This window comes from Halichoeres trimaculatus, unplaced genomic scaffold (genome assembly GCF_033239565.1).
Source record: "Halichoeres trimaculatus isolate MK-OKI-2021-1 unplaced genomic scaffold, fHalTri1.1 fHalTri1_scaffold_12, whole genome shotgun sequence".
In the NCBI taxonomy this organism is placed as follows: domain Eukaryota; kingdom Metazoa; phylum Chordata; class Actinopteri; order Labriformes; family Labridae; genus Halichoeres; species Halichoeres trimaculatus.
The window spans coordinates 10,728,586-10,744,361 of NW_027437190.1; the positions used below are offsets into that span (position 1 = coordinate 10,728,586).

Sequence of the window (15,776 nt, forward strand, 5' to 3'; positions counted from 1 at the left end):
TTACTTAACTGACCAAACAGACCAATCTGAGGTATTGAATGTTGTCAGTTTTTTTCAGTGTAAAAGCCCAGATGAAAGCACCAAGTCCTCCTAAAGGCGGAAAGCTATTCTTTGGTGCTTTGGCCGACTAATAAAAAGTCTAGACACCAACTAATGTGAATTTCCCTGAAGAATTAGTGTCATCAGTGTGAGAGCCCTGCCCTGCACTCTGGGGTGCACTTTGAAATACTGTCTTTGAAATCAATGCTCACCTCTCCTCTCTTCCTTTAATTGAACTTTGTGGCCTCCTGTCGGGACCTTTTGTCTTAGAAAACAGCCAAGTCCTGAGCTGTGATTGAGCTAAATCACACTTTCAGACTGCTCCATGTCAAGACAGTTTACAGCCTGACAGACTGTGCTGGCATCTACAAAATGTTGCTTCAGATATCAGACAAATCTTTGCTGTGGAAACATTCCTCACATACAAACACATGCATTTAGTTTTTGGGCTTCCTGCCTCATTAATTATTATCAAGGAAATTTGTCGATTTAGCACTTAAGCGCTCAAGTTTTAAGATTGATCTTCAATTTGACTGTGTTTTGCCTGAACTACAGAATTATTTAGGCACATGCAGCACAAAACAAACAGCTTTTACATTCACTCGTGACTGTGGTGACTAATTACTTTGGAGAATGTTGATGCCTCATAAAAAAAGAAAAGGGCTCAACGTGAACACCAGCTCCCAAAAAACAGAAAAGCAGTTCCTCCATGTAGCAGCAAAGACACGTGAGGTGATTTAGAAATAGTACTTTTTATTAACTTTTTTTTCCCCCTTTTCTTTTTACTTTAAAGATTTGGCACTTTGGAGAGGAGTCTATGCAAAAACATCTCCATCCATCATGCTGGCTGGGCTTCCACAGTGCTGTTATTGACACAGTAAATTAGAGGAGACACACATCAGGTGGCTGACGGATCGGAGGCATCAACAGCCAACTTATAATCGCAGCTCGGTGGCAGTGGGTGAGTTTATCTATATCTCTCAGTCTCTTTTTTTATGTCCATACTTCTCATTTACTTCTGCCTCTGCACTGTAATTCCCTTTTCCATTCTCTTTTATGTACATCTAAAAAAAGTAGGGCCAACTTTATTGGGTGAATATATCCTCCTATAAACCTGAAAGCATACATTTGTCGGTCATAAATATGCACTTTTATTGGACGTAGAAAGAAAAAAACCCTCCTCAGACTTTTTTTTGTATCTTTTGTAAGTTTATTTTTCATTTATTTTTTGTTTATTTGTTGACCACTGGAATTTTAATTTAGCAATAAATACATGAATAAATACTTTTTTTATTCTTAATGGAATCTTTTTATTTTTTATTTTTTTGCAATTTACCTCATACTACAGCTAAAATCTACAAATTTTGAGATTTGAAAGAATAAATAAAACTTTATATGTGCCATGAGAATCAGACTATTAAAGTTACTGTAAATAAAATGAAGACTCATTGTCAGATGTGTGCCTTGTAAAGACATCTGTTTGAGTCCTTTTTTTATTGTACAGAATATTACAGGGTATCATAAACATAAAATCTAATATTGAAGCTTATTTCTGCATAGAGTAAGTATGTGTTGTGCCACTTTCTTAAGATATATTAGAGACATAGAAGATTTTTTCTTCTAAAAATAAACATTTTAAAGTTTTCAGTAAGTATCTAAAGAAGAAGAGCATGGTAGTTTGTGATAATCTTAAATGTGCTGTCATTATTTTGCTTGAGAAGACTTTATTTCTGGCTCAAAATGAGAACTGAGTCCCAAAACTCCATCAGAACTGAATTGGTGCACTAGTGAGAGTCTTGGTAAAACGCTACTTTTCTGTCAGTGCCTGGATCCTCTAAATGGCATGGCAAACTGCCCCGGTAACCATGGCTATGAGGGAGTTTGAGAGCACATTAATCTTGAGGATTTAGGTTTCTTTCTCCTTTTTTTTTCTTTTAAAAAAAGAAGGAGACAGAAACGCTCTGACGGCCTTTATGAAGCTGATTTATGATGTTCAATATCTGCGTGTGTAGATCATGGGAAACGACTGAGCGGTTACTGCTTTTTGTTTGAGCTCAAGTCGGGAGTAAAAGAAAAGTTCACGCGTCAGAGGAGGATTTGATCTCAGCAGAGTGAGACAAATGTTCATTATTTTGCATTTGAATTGTGATTCACTCATAGAGATCTGTTGAAAGTTTGTTTAAACAAAACTGTTTGCAGTCTTTTGGATATTAACACGTGAAAATAGTGACAGAGATTAAGATTTTATAGCTTAATGAAGATTAAATGTCTCAGAGAAGCTTTGGCATCAAAAGGTGTATTAATTTGCTAAAACGGCCACATTTTGGCACCCGACCAGGCCCTTGTTAATTGTGCAATCTGGACCCAGTAGATGATGTCTGCAGAGGCTGCAGAGAGCCTGTCCTGAGTAAATGGAGCTCTTTGTGGCTGCACATTTTACCTATGACAGACAGGCAGCTGATAAAAATGAGATCATGCATAAAGAAGTATCACTCTTGCTGTTGTGCTACTTCTCAGCTGTGATTTTTTTCCTCTTTGTCTCCCGGTCAGAGACAGCAGATTGATGGTGCTGTGACAGAGTGACATTGCATTCTGGGAACTAAGGACTATGGCCATAAATCCATGGCGATTCAGCTTTACAATGGTCTACTGTCTGGCCATCAGAGGGTAGGAGGTTGTTAGTGCATCACCCTAGTGAGCTGCTAGGGTGCAGCTATTGTGCCTCTTTTAGGGGGGAATTAAAACACCAAGGGAACTTGTTAGGATGGTAATGAATAATGAAAAACTAAGAGAATTTCAAAAAAGGAAGAGTAGAGAGCAATGAGTGGGGTGGAAATTTCCCACACTCTTTGGAAGCGCGATGATTCTTTTTCAAGTAGATCTGTCAAATCAGAGCCTCAGCTGTATCAGAAAGCAAATAAAACACAAGAACAAATAAACACTCCAAGTTTCTTATTGACCTTGGAGAACCAGCTGTGTTGTGAGTTCAGCTCGACTTGGCTGTCCACACACTCCCTGAAACATGCTCAGAGAAGGTGTGTGTGTGTAGTGTGATGGCGAATGTGTGTGCTTACACCTGTGTGATGTGTGCATGGGCAGAAAAGAGCTCTTGAGTATAAGTGTGGGATTTTATTCAAGCTGCACCCATTTATGTGTCTCTTTGTGTGGGTTGTATTTTGATAAGCAAGAAAACAAACTGAGTGATAATTCCCATAATTCCCAGCAGGATATTTGTTGTCTTGGGATACAAGCTGGAGAGGTCAGATGTGTTTGGCTGTTCTCTCACTGGGCTGCATGTATAAAAAAAAAATAGTAACAATGTTTAATCAAAATAAATACTTGGCTTCATCAAGTTAGAATCAGATTTTAAGATGCTGAAGAAAAATATATAATAGTTAACAGCTGACCTTTCATTCATACTGTAATATTAAAAGATATATACAAACGATATAAATATAAGGGAAAAAATCTGAATAAATAAAAAGGAGCAGAAACAAGAAAATCTTATTGTTTCTGTCCCTTCTCTCACAAAACGTTAACTAAACACTTGTCAAAGAAATTGCACTATTTGGCCAGTATGCCATATTAAACTTGTATCAGATCATTCTTAGAGCAAAAGGATTTAAAAACATAAAACTCAGTTTCACTCAAACAAAAGAAAGTGACAAAAACAACAACAAGAAACAAAGAAAAACCCAGGTACCAGACGGGATTAGAATTAGGGAAATGATACGGTACCAATGCCCAGTACCCGGCAATTGGTACCGATACTCAATGGTACCAATTTTTGGTACTTATTTGTGTTAATGTGGTAAAAAAATAGAAATTCATTATATATATATATATATATATATATATATATATATATATATATATATATATATATATATATATATATATATATATATATATATATATATATATATATTTATATATATATTTATATATATAAATTTAACCTATTTATTCTTCAATATATTAACTTGCAATGCTGTGTTCATGTCCAGCATGGAAAATCACCTTCTCTTCCACTCCCTCACAGTCACAAGGATGCATTTGGATACCTAAACGTGGTACCTTTTGATTTTACATTATTCATCACCCGGCACTTTTGACAAAATTCGGTTGGTACCTATATAAGTACCTAATTCAGTACCTATCTTTAAGTAGGAAGTCTAGGATTCTCTATATTTGTCTAATGTGTTGGTTTAGAAAAGTTTTTGGAAGACACTGAAAGTTTTGGCTTATTTGAAATGTCAGTCCAAGTTGTTCGCTATGGATATACCTTTGACTATATGATTTCTTTCCTTAAGTGAAGTTCCAAGTCTCGATTTTAAAAACATTTGAAATTCTTTTAAATCTAAGTTACTCTTCCTTTTGATGAAATAACTCTGAATGTTGGGCTGTGGGAGGTTTTTGTGAGCTTTGCACATTTGGTAATATATATTTATATATATATATATATATATATATATATATATATATATATATATATATATATATATATATATATATATATATATATATATATATATATATATATATATATTTATATATATATATATATATATATATATATATATATATATATATATTTATATATATATATATATATATATATATATATATATATATATATATATATATATATATATATATATATATATATAGTTACACAATCTGTAGCAAAGTGAATAATAAATGCCTCCCATCTTCCCCCGATTTTTTCTTTTTTTTTTTTTTCCAAACATTAACATTTTTTTCTCTTGGTTTTGAAAGTAACTCCACGGTAAAAACTACAACACGCTGAAATGTAGGGAATTCCTTTTTCTCTTGTCCAATTAACACTCAGTTTGCAATCAATGTGTTGTTCAGGTAAATTTTAAGTTTTGCCAAAAAGAATGTGAACTGCTACTCCAGTGGCATTTATCCATGGCACATTTAGAAAAGTGTTGTCAGGCTTCCTTCAACTGAGAGGATTTAACTTTTTTTTTTTTCATGTTCAGATTTTTTTAATACCATAGACTTGAATAATAATTTTTTCATTACTTCCTTTATGTCTGTGGAAAATGAAGAAATGTGGAAAGATAATTCAGTAAATAAAGCTAAAAAATCAGCTCAAATCAAGACCATTAAGGTGAATGAAAAATGATGTTTGTGTGAAAGTGCAGTTTAGGTGAGCCAACTCTTTAAAACACAAAAATGAAAATGACATAGTACAGTAAAGTAATAAATTCCTTCCCAGCTGATAGCTAACCAACACTTTTCCCCTCCTTGAATAAATGTGCACGATACTCCAGTGGAAATGTTTTACTCGTGTGTCGGATCACCACAGATATTCTTATTGGTGATTTTGGCCCAGTAATGACTGCCATACCTCCACTACCATCGTCCTCAAAGCGTCCCTCCTCCCTCCTCCCTCCTCCCTCCTCTGTGTGTGAGCTGGAGCAGGAGCTGTAGGCAGCTCTACAATACGTCCTCCTCCTCCTGTGTGATCAGGCCTGCAGCACTTGTCATCTCCCTGGTGGCAGCTTAGATTCTCCAATTTTTAGGTTAATTAATCAAAAATGATTTCTTTTCTCATTAGCCATGCAGTTGGTTTGCAATCTGCAAAATCGATGTTTTACAGATGTTTCCCTGGGTTTTGTTTTTCGAGACGGCGCTGATTTTTATTGGGTATAGATTTAAGAGGGTGCTGAGGGATTGTGAGTTAACTCAGCCACACACAATCACACACACGCAGCCACAGACACACTAAATGCATATTACACAAAGTCACATGCTCAAATAAAAACCAACAAACATACAGTAAATAAGAGAAAGATGCAAAGTCTCAAAGTTAGACTTTATTTCAGCACCTGGAATCTCAGTGGGAGTATAATCTGTTTATCTGACAGACACGGACAGCGGCGCGGCTCACTGTCTTACTCTGGTTTGCCTATATCAAGTCGATCGTTGCCAAACCCAGGGGGTTGAGCCGCACACACACTCTCTCTGGGTTGCACTCTTTAATCACGTAACAGCTTCTGGTTCTAGTTCCTGTTGGTTGTAAACAAATGTAATGTTGCATTTCCTGCAGTCTAGACATAACAACAAACCTGGCAGAACCAAAGAGGGGAGAGATTGCGGTTGTTAAGGAGAGGCTGGCACCAAAGTCGCACCGAAACAGGGTCTGAGGTATAGTGGAGGGAGGCATCCATACACAGCAGGTTGAGGTGTTTCACATGAGGTGTCATCACTGCAGAGAGTTAAAATTATTGTTAGGCGAGTGTCTCATCTCTTTAAATTTGCATCTTTAATCATTTTGTCTGAGAGATGAGTGTTCCCTGTCCCTGCATGTGCAACAAGTTCCCGAAAATAATGTAAACTTGACAAAATGTTGGAGTGATAACTTTTTCTCCCACGCTTTAAATTCCTTCATGTAAACTTTCTGGACCCTGGTAGATGCCCTTAATGCCATCTGCTGCACAGTTGTTCCCCTCAGTGTCGTCTACGTGTGTGAGTGTGTGTTTCACCCCGCATTTGTGTACACCAGTCCCCACCCTCCGTTTCGCTCAACTACACAGAGAAAAGAAGATGAAGCAGAGGAGCAAAGGAGCCCAAACAGAAATTATTATTGATTTAATCACATAATCAGCCGCAAACACTTCAGGCCAAGATAGCAAATCCATAATAGCCTCCCCACATAACCACCTTTACAAATTTACCATCAAAGCCCTGCGCGCACACACTGCAAACACGGGAACCAGAGGTCACCTTCAGTCGCTGGCAAAATATTGACGTTCCTAATGCTTCTATATGTTTTTGAGTTAAGCGTTATCAATCACCGATAAGGGCCTGATGTCTCGAAAACATAACTCCTATGGCAGAGGGATTACAGCATCGCCTTTCTTGTCATAATCTGAGCATATCTTTGCAGACAAAGGGAGAGGATGGTAAAATCAATGTTGTCAGAGGCAGACATTTCCCACTGTGGCTGCTACGCTCTGCCTTTAGATTAGATACAGAAGCGGTGGTCTAACCTTTCAGACATCAAGATTTCTCCCAGTGAAAGTGCTCCTCTCCACGTTTCAAAGGCAGAAAATAAATCTACTTATTCCTGTACTCTGTGAAAACTTTGCACTTTTCATAACCCACAACTTAAAAAAACAGTTTTGCCCTTGTGTTTCCAGACATCATTGTAGTAATGTGACAAAGAAGCGCGCAATAATTTCAACACAGCACATTAAAAAATTAGGCTTCGACAGTTGAACCCTCCTCCCCATCACACACACAATAAAAAACAACAAAAACAACAAAACAAAACAAAACAAAACAAAACAAAACAAAACAAAACAAAAAAGCCTTTGTGTCTTCTTTTGTTTAGCTAAAATGCACATTACACAAATTATTTTTTGTACAAAGATGTCGAACAAATGAAAACACAATGAATGATAATTTGACATCAATAGGTAGGACAAGGTCTGTTGAGGTCTGTTAAAGATAAAAAACACTACAAAATAATCCTCCCGTCTCACTTTTATTGAAAATGTCATGAGGAGCTCCTGAAGACTTGGAGTTTTGTCACCTTGAGAGCAGCTGCAAGGCCTCTGAGCTGAAGAATGTGGGACTGGGTGAAGGAAATCACGTCTTGAATCTGGGTGAAGATCTCGAGTAGAGCTGCTGTTACTGACACTCAGGCAGCTTTAAATGTAGACTGTTGATAACTATGTTAACAACATTTTCTCTTTTAATGTATGTCTGAAGCCATTTAAAGGGGTTTTATTTATTTGTTATTTAATTTTTTATTTATTTTTTTGTTGTTTTTTTCCTGTTAAGGAGCAAAGTACCGTAGGATCTTGTCTTTGACTGAAAATTGAACATCCCAGTATTAAAAATATATATATATATATATATATATATATATATATATATATATATATATATATATATATATATATATATATATATATATATATATATATATATATATATATATATATATATATATATATACATTTATTTATATATTATTATTATTATTTTTTAATTCGTCAAATTTGGTTTTGAATGCCTATCTTTGTATTTATTTATTGGGCAAAAACCAATCCAGTTTAACCAAATCTTGTTGAAAACTTAGTTTTTGCAAAGTGCCAAAGTTGTCCATTCTCACATCTCAGTCAAACTACTCTCCAATACTCAAATCCTTTTTGTAATAAAACTAATTTTATCATTTATTCTATAATTGTCACATATTTCTATGGCAAAGGACACTGTATGTCTTCATTTTTGTAAAATCTTATTATTACACAGTGTAGCAGTCTTTTATTCCAGCAACTGATTTGAAGTGGCTTTCTATACCCACTGATCTTTCTTTTTTTGCAGCCAAACCCTCTCTTTTTTTTTCTCTCTCTTGGCAATAACCATTTGATGAATCAAAATTGAAGAGATGTTTTCTGAGAAATTTCTTTTAGCTTTGGGGCAAAGTCTGCAGCTGCTCACGCCATTCAAACTACCATATCTTCATATCCAAGAAAGTCACAAGTGATGTTGCAAAATTTTGTTTATCACATATGTGTATGATTTTACACAACTGATACCAGTTTAAGTGTTAAATGCTTACTATCTAATTGAAAGTCATTCTCTTTTCTTGGTTTAGATTTAATCAAAAGATGATCTGCATAATCACATCAGAAAACAGAGAGTTGGATAAAACATGTTGAACAAAGGCAGAATTTCAGGCTCCAGTGTTTTCCTTACCCTATTGGTCCTCCTTAGAAGAAGGATTATTTGTCTAAGTTTGTATACAGAACAATGCTTGGATTCAGATATTAACACTCCCTTAACATCCATCTCTGCAGCGATCTATCCGTTCACTTGCCTATCCTTGTCCATCTAGCTCGGGGCTATGGAAGCCTAATTGTTTACCAAAGGGTTGCGGCTCATTTGCTCCTGGAGATTGGGCCTAATTAACACTAACTTGTCTGAACACCGAGGAGCGCTGTCCACTCCACTTTAATCTAATCTGTACTCTTTCAAAAAATAATGAGATCATTTACACCTCATTAACGAGCAATGTAATGTCTGGGAATTAATCATAATGATTGCTTATCATTTCACTTTGCAATATTATCTCCTCTAATGAAACTGTTCACACAACTGCCAAGAGGGCCTTAATTGGTCGTGTGAAATCACAGAGCACCCGGCAGCTTGCCGCGACGCGTGTGAAGTTCTAATTTGCATGGGTGGGGGGAAATTTGAGGGGTGTGTGAGCAAGGGGATGGCATCAGTTAAGAACGAGCATGCACATTCACACTGAGAGGTGGACAAAAAATGCTGTGGATTGGTTTTTATATTGGACTTCTATCAGTTGACACAGACAAAAGAGAGTCCCTCTGCAGCCAAGAAGGACAAGTTTAATTATTTTTCAGTGACTTCACAAATAAATAAACTTCAGAAATTCTAGACATTCTATAAAAAAAAGAAACTTAATGTATTCTCTTGAAGTCTGCTGTCCCTCTTTTTGCCATAAGCTCCAAGCCAGTGGTGGATGTGTTTATCCAAGTGTCATGGCATCCAGACTGATCCCAGCTTTGTGCCACCAAGTGAAACCAAAGACATGAAAAACACCCCTCTAATATTCCGCTTTTTGCATTGTAACCCTATAGCTTACAGTATATCCACGCAGCTGGTCATCCCGGGCACCTTCGCCTCCTGATGGGAGTCTAAACAGTGCCAATAACAGTTAAAATATGCCCTCCCCCCTGGTGTGCAGACCACCTAAAGAGGCCATGCTTGACTGGAGGGTGGAGAGCACCGAGGCTGCTCTGTGCCCCGGCTCCTCAGGCTTAGGACGGCTTAGGTGCGGATGTCATTTGCTCTTTCTCCCTGGTCGGAGTGGCTAGCTGCTAATTGTGGCCCCTGGTCTGTGATCTGAGCTTGTGTAGCTGAGGAGAAAAGGCTTGCCCAAATTGAAATCTGAGTAGCGTGTCTGAGAGTCGGAGTGACTTCCACTCCATCATGGATCCGGTTTTAAGACACAGTCATAATTCCTCCAGGGCTAATTTCATCATCCAGAGAAACATTATTTCGTCTGTTTGTTGCAGCAGACTATCATCCTTTCCTCCTATGTCATTCCATTTCCCTGTTCACTGGATCTTTCTTGCCGTCAGCCAAGACCACGATTGGCAAATTCAAGTCCAAGAGTGGAAGTAAACATCAAGCAGAGGCCAAAACTGAAGCACGGAGCCACATTCAAAACCCAAAGAGACTAATCTAAGTATTCAAAACTGCTTCGCATTTCAGTCTTCTAAGTTAAACGGCTAACTTTGACTCCAAGGTTTGACTCCATGGTTTGACTTGAACCTGTTGTAATACTAAAACTAGTTTCAGTATTGGCCTCCAATGCTGCCTAAAATGCCACACCACACGCTTACTTAAGTATGCCATTCTTTGCCATTCTGGCATCACAGAATACAGTAACAACCTAAAAACAAAATGCTCAGTTTGTGGTATTAATTTTTGTCTCTAGAAAGACAAGATTGAAAGATCTGTGAAAATTTGATGCAGATTGCAGAAAAATTAGGACTGAATACATCAGATTGGATGAGGTCCAGAACAGGTTCTGTCAGAGTCTGAGTCCAAAAGTCTAGGACGAGCCCACAATGATGGAAAAGTGTTCAGGGATCAGCCTCCAGCGCCACAGCTATGCCTCTTCCTCCTCTCTTACAATCAATCCTCTCATCATTTCTACTTGTCGCCCTTCATGCTCCTCAGTGTAAAACTGTCAGCTCCTCCTCGGCTTAATAAAGACTCTGGTTAACATTCACTCTTTGGCAGAGTCAGACGCGTGCGCTGCCATAACCACGTGCTGATATGATTTATTCTCTCCCTGAGGACCCCTCTAATGAACAGAGATGTATGCTCAGCAGCCCTGTACATGTAACCTCTGTGTGCTCAGAGGACGGCAGCGCTGTAATATGATAAGTGCCTTGTCGATAGGCTGTATGATATGCTAATCATACTAAAACACGGTGCCTCTGGCTCTCTCCTTGTTTATTTATGAAGGCTTGACCTGAGGGAGAGCAATAATCGGCTTTTCTCTGAACTCTCTAACCCTGGGAGCCAAGGGAACCGCCAATCACACACATCTGAGTCCTATAATTCCCCCACCTCGATCCCTCTGTTCCCCCTCAACCCGAGCTGAAATGGCAGATTTATGCAAACAGCCCTGTGTGTGCATTTTCCAGCCCGCATTTGTCCGGGGCACATGTCAAGCGCTCAAATCATTAAACTAATTATTAATTGGGACTGACGTAAACAAGTTGTCAGCAGCCTGCCAACTTGACTGTGTTCTCAGCTCACCAAACATAACACAGTGACCACATGAAGTGCACACATTACACACCTATTATTTGGACATTAAAATGTATTTCTCCAATGTGAATCCAGGAAGGGAGCTCATTAGCAGTCATAATGGTCCACTTTTTAACGGTCTTAATGTGTAACCATCAGGGAGGTGAACATTCACATAGCATGGATCTTTTCCTTCACATAACTGTATTTCACTTTAATAGATGTTTGATTTTTTTAATGTGCTTTGTACGAAGTTTGTGTTGTATATAGAGTGGACAGTGTGGCTCCGCCATTTACCATTGTACGGTTTTGAAGCCAAAATACCCCCATCACAGGCGCAGCCATTGGCAGCCAGAGTCTGCACAGTACAGACTGTGAGGGATTCTGGGAGAATCTGAGTGGAGCTGAGAGACAAAAATAAGAATTATCTTTCTTCTTTCGAGAGTCTAATCACTTCTTGACACTACCTCCCGCCATATTTTACAATCCCTGAAAAAACTACACAAGAACGGCAGGTGTCAATCATCGTTTTAAAGTTTGACCACAGCCCATCTGGAATGACTGGAGAGACTGTTTTTTTTTTTTTTTTTTTTTTTGCCTATACTGCAGCCAGCCACCAGGGGGAGCAGTTTTTGTGTTCACCTCACTACGAGTCAAACAAAATGACGTCAATTTTTTTTTTTACAATCTATGGTTGTGATGCTTTTGTACCACTAAGGGCTCTCTTCATCCTGTGACTAAGCAGGACTTCTGGTCTTAGAATATAAAGCAGTGGGGAAGCCTGTAGCTGTCTTTGACGAGGCTCAAGGCCGGCCTCTTTACCTCATCTAAGCCTTAGCCAAGTATAGTTGAGTCAAGCTATCTCACTACGACACCTTTCAACGATGGGGTTCAAACAGGTGATGTCACAAAGACTGTCCATGTATGGTACAGTCTGTTTGTCAACATCAAACAGATTAAATAAACCAGCCCTCTGGATCAGAATTAACTTTGTTTCTGAATGAGGTGTTCACATGGCACATTTTTATTATGATCCGTCTATTAAACTAGTTACAGGCTGACCTTGTCAACAAATCTCAAATCATCACACATTGTGAGTGACAGAATGCAAAAAATAAGAAAAAGTGACATTCTTAAATATCCCACATACCTGATCCTCTGATGTCTCTAAGCTTTATGGAGCCCAGCGTAGCGCTGGAGATATGATGGTTTTGAAACCACTTTCATATTGTGTTTTCAACATGTTCCAGCTGTTTGATTCCTCTGAAATGTTAAAAGATATCCAGTGTAAAGTGTAACAATAAAAACAAGATGATCCAGACTGTGGTTGTTCATATCTCCTCCTATGTTGAAGACATGTCACCATGTATTTGACATTCACATTTTTGAGGGCTATGACATTTCTGAATTTAGAAAAAAATGTGTAATTTTTTTTATTCTTTTCTTTCAATGATGTATTGCAGTGTTTTTAGTTAGTCTGGACGTACACAGATAAACCAAACCATGATGACATCAAATAATTGCCCACATTAGGTTTCTTTGCATGGTAACCTCACATGCACCTCACATATTGAATTTGCTTTCTTACTTTCTAGATCTCCTCTTGATCTCTTCTTTACAAATACTGAGAATATTGAGACGTGTTCACATATAACTTCTTCAGTTATCTTTGTTATATATAAGATGGTTTTTGTTGTTGTTTAAGAAATCTTGTGAAAATTTCTGAGGTCAATAAGAACAACATACTTTTGGGTGGATTTCAAACACTATGTCATAACATTCCTCTGCGAGTGCTGATGTGGGAGAATATGATATAACAAATAAATAGACAGATAAATACATTAAAAAAATTACTCTTAAAACTGCCATTCTGATATCTCCATTACCAAAACAGAAAATGTGTTTTTTTTCTGTTTTCACTTTTTTAAACATAGACAATTTTATATAACCATAGTGTACAAAAGGAATCTGTTTTGTTTCTTGACTTGGAGTTATTCTATCCCCTAAACAACTACTTTTATCCATGTGTAATATACTTTTCTCACCTTAGTAATTCAGCAGGTACAGAACAGCAGCATAGCCATGCAAAAAAAAAGTCAAGGCTTAATTATCAATGTAAGGTAAAGAATCTGGATGTTATACAAGTAGAAGTGTAAAGAAAGTGAAAAGTTACTCTGCTGTTTTGACACTTGGTACAGCCTTGATGACAATTTCTCATTGGCTAACTGAATACTTTAGAGGTAGAAAAAAAAAAAGACTGAATGTAAGGTCTAAGATGTGGAGACTTTTTCTGGACTCAAAAGTTTTGAGTTTCTGCTGACTTAATCTTTAACTAAAGAAGATTATAAAAATACTCAAAGGAGGTGAAAGCTAATAGAATTTATATGTGAATACCAAGATTAAATCAATGGTAGCTCAGAGTTTACAGTGTTGACATCACTGTTAGTTATCTATTCAAACATATTTTAAACATGTAGTACCAGCATCATAGCGTTCAATGAAAAAGTGGCATATTTCTGCATATAATATGATCATTTAGTGATTTTATAAAAGAAAAGCTTCAAACCTTAACTTTATACTGAACTGCTTTACAAGGAAAGTCTCCTTGAATGACATGGTTGCACAATTCCCTCATATCTGAACTTTGGAATAAGCTTTATTACTCTACATATTTTCAGAGGATTAAAAATCGGCATGAATTTGAACTGAAAATGTAAAACTCAAGTTACAACAACACAGGCAACGTACAGAAAGCCTCTGACATGGAGAGTTAAAAACGCAAGTTACTGAGCTCAGACTGCCATTGTTTTACACCGACTTAAGCTAACTTTCTTAAGCTAGTGCTAAATATTGCTTCAGCAATAAGCTCTCTACTTGCTGAGATGATATGAGAGGAGGTGCTGGGGGACATTTCCATGTGCTTAGTGTTAATGTTGGTATCCTGAGCAGAGGTGTAGTACAGTTACACATTGTTTGTAGATGACACTCTCCTTACACAGAAACAGTGACAAACTGTTGAATCTGAAATTTAAAGGTGTTTTAATACAACTGACATTGATAAAATACAAGAGAGTAATCAAACACTCACTGAGAAACACAAATGAATCACAGTAAAATAAAATATTTTCGCATGCTTCTTTTGTGTGAAACTTCACAATAAGACTTGGTTCTCTGCCATTACAACTTTTTTTTAATCCAATTCAATCATTTCAATGACAATGTTTCATCAGTTTGGATTTTATTTTCAATGCCAAATTTGGTTTATGGTGCCAAACATTCAGATTTGCACTGAGGAAAAATGAGTGGGCTATATTAGGCCCTGAACTGCAACAATTCACTTTTTTATTAAAAGCCTCTGTGATGAGTTTTATGTGTTTATGAAACAGACTGAAATCAATGGTAATGTAGTGGTGTGAAATCAGGGGACGTCTTTTTGGCCCATGTCCATGTGTTGTCCCCTGTAGCACCAGTTGCTGGTCAGGAGCTCTCAGTTTCTGATCTTGGTAATGTCATTTCACTCCTTGATGGTGACATGAGGGTCCAGGTCGATGTTCAGAGCCACAGCCCTTTCCTACCCTCTTCACCTGGGTTAAGGCAGAACAACACCAAGACTCTGATCTTGTCTTTGACACTTTCTGTTTGTCAAGGTATAGATTAGTTTGTCATGCATACGGCTTTCCAGGTACTGCAAACACAAGGCTGTACAAATATTGTTAGAGCAGGGAGGCTGCTTTGAAAATCTTTTGAGTGAATAGTTTAGAATGCATGTTACTTTGTATGATAACTTCTTGTTTTTCTAGACTTTATTTGCTCGGACTTCGGACTTTCGAGACACATTTGACTCTCACTCTCAATATTTCTAAAATATTTCCCAAAGCTGCTTTTCCACAATAGTCTGCTATTTCTATACAGTCTGATTTTTTTTTTCTGTAAGTGTAAATGCGTCTCTGTAGGGTGTAAATCAGAGTTTGGGCCTTGCATCTGTGGACCCGGAAACAAAGGTTTGTTTGTGTGCCTCAATCACTCTTGCTCATGAAAGCAGACACTTACTTGAAAAAAAAAAAAAAAAAAACTCCTTCTTTTTTTTTTTTTTTTTTTTTTTTCCAGGGAAACTCTCTAAACCAACATCCTGGGTATAAATTTGCAAAATGCAATACAGGCCTGATTGTGTGTGGAGTGGATGTGGGGTGCATACGAATAGACCCTGAACCCCTTCCCTCTCTCCTCCTTCTCTGAACAGTGCTTCTCATTCCCTCCAACCCCTCGTGACTTGTCTCTGTTCTCATGTGGCAAAGGAAGTAAAAAGTATCCAGTGTTATTCTTCTTACAGTGCTTACATCTTGAGTATTGTTTCCATTTTAACCTAAAAGACAAAATAAATTTTAGTGATGAGATTGTTTTCT

General features: G+C 37.3%; 1 long non-coding RNA gene across 2 annotated transcripts in view; it reads left to right on the forward strand.

Annotated features, from left to right (window-relative positions):
• LOC141800215 (uncharacterized) overlaps window positions 1-15,776 on the forward strand; it is a 77,917-nt gene that overhangs the window by 23,963 nt on the left and 38,178 nt on the right. For both annotated transcript variants that reach the window (XR_012599306.1, XR_012599307.1), the window contains one exon: window positions 833-1,000. This is a non-coding gene — a long non-coding RNA (uncharacterized LOC141800215). The remainder of the gene's footprint in view (window positions 1-832; window positions 1,001-15,776) is intronic.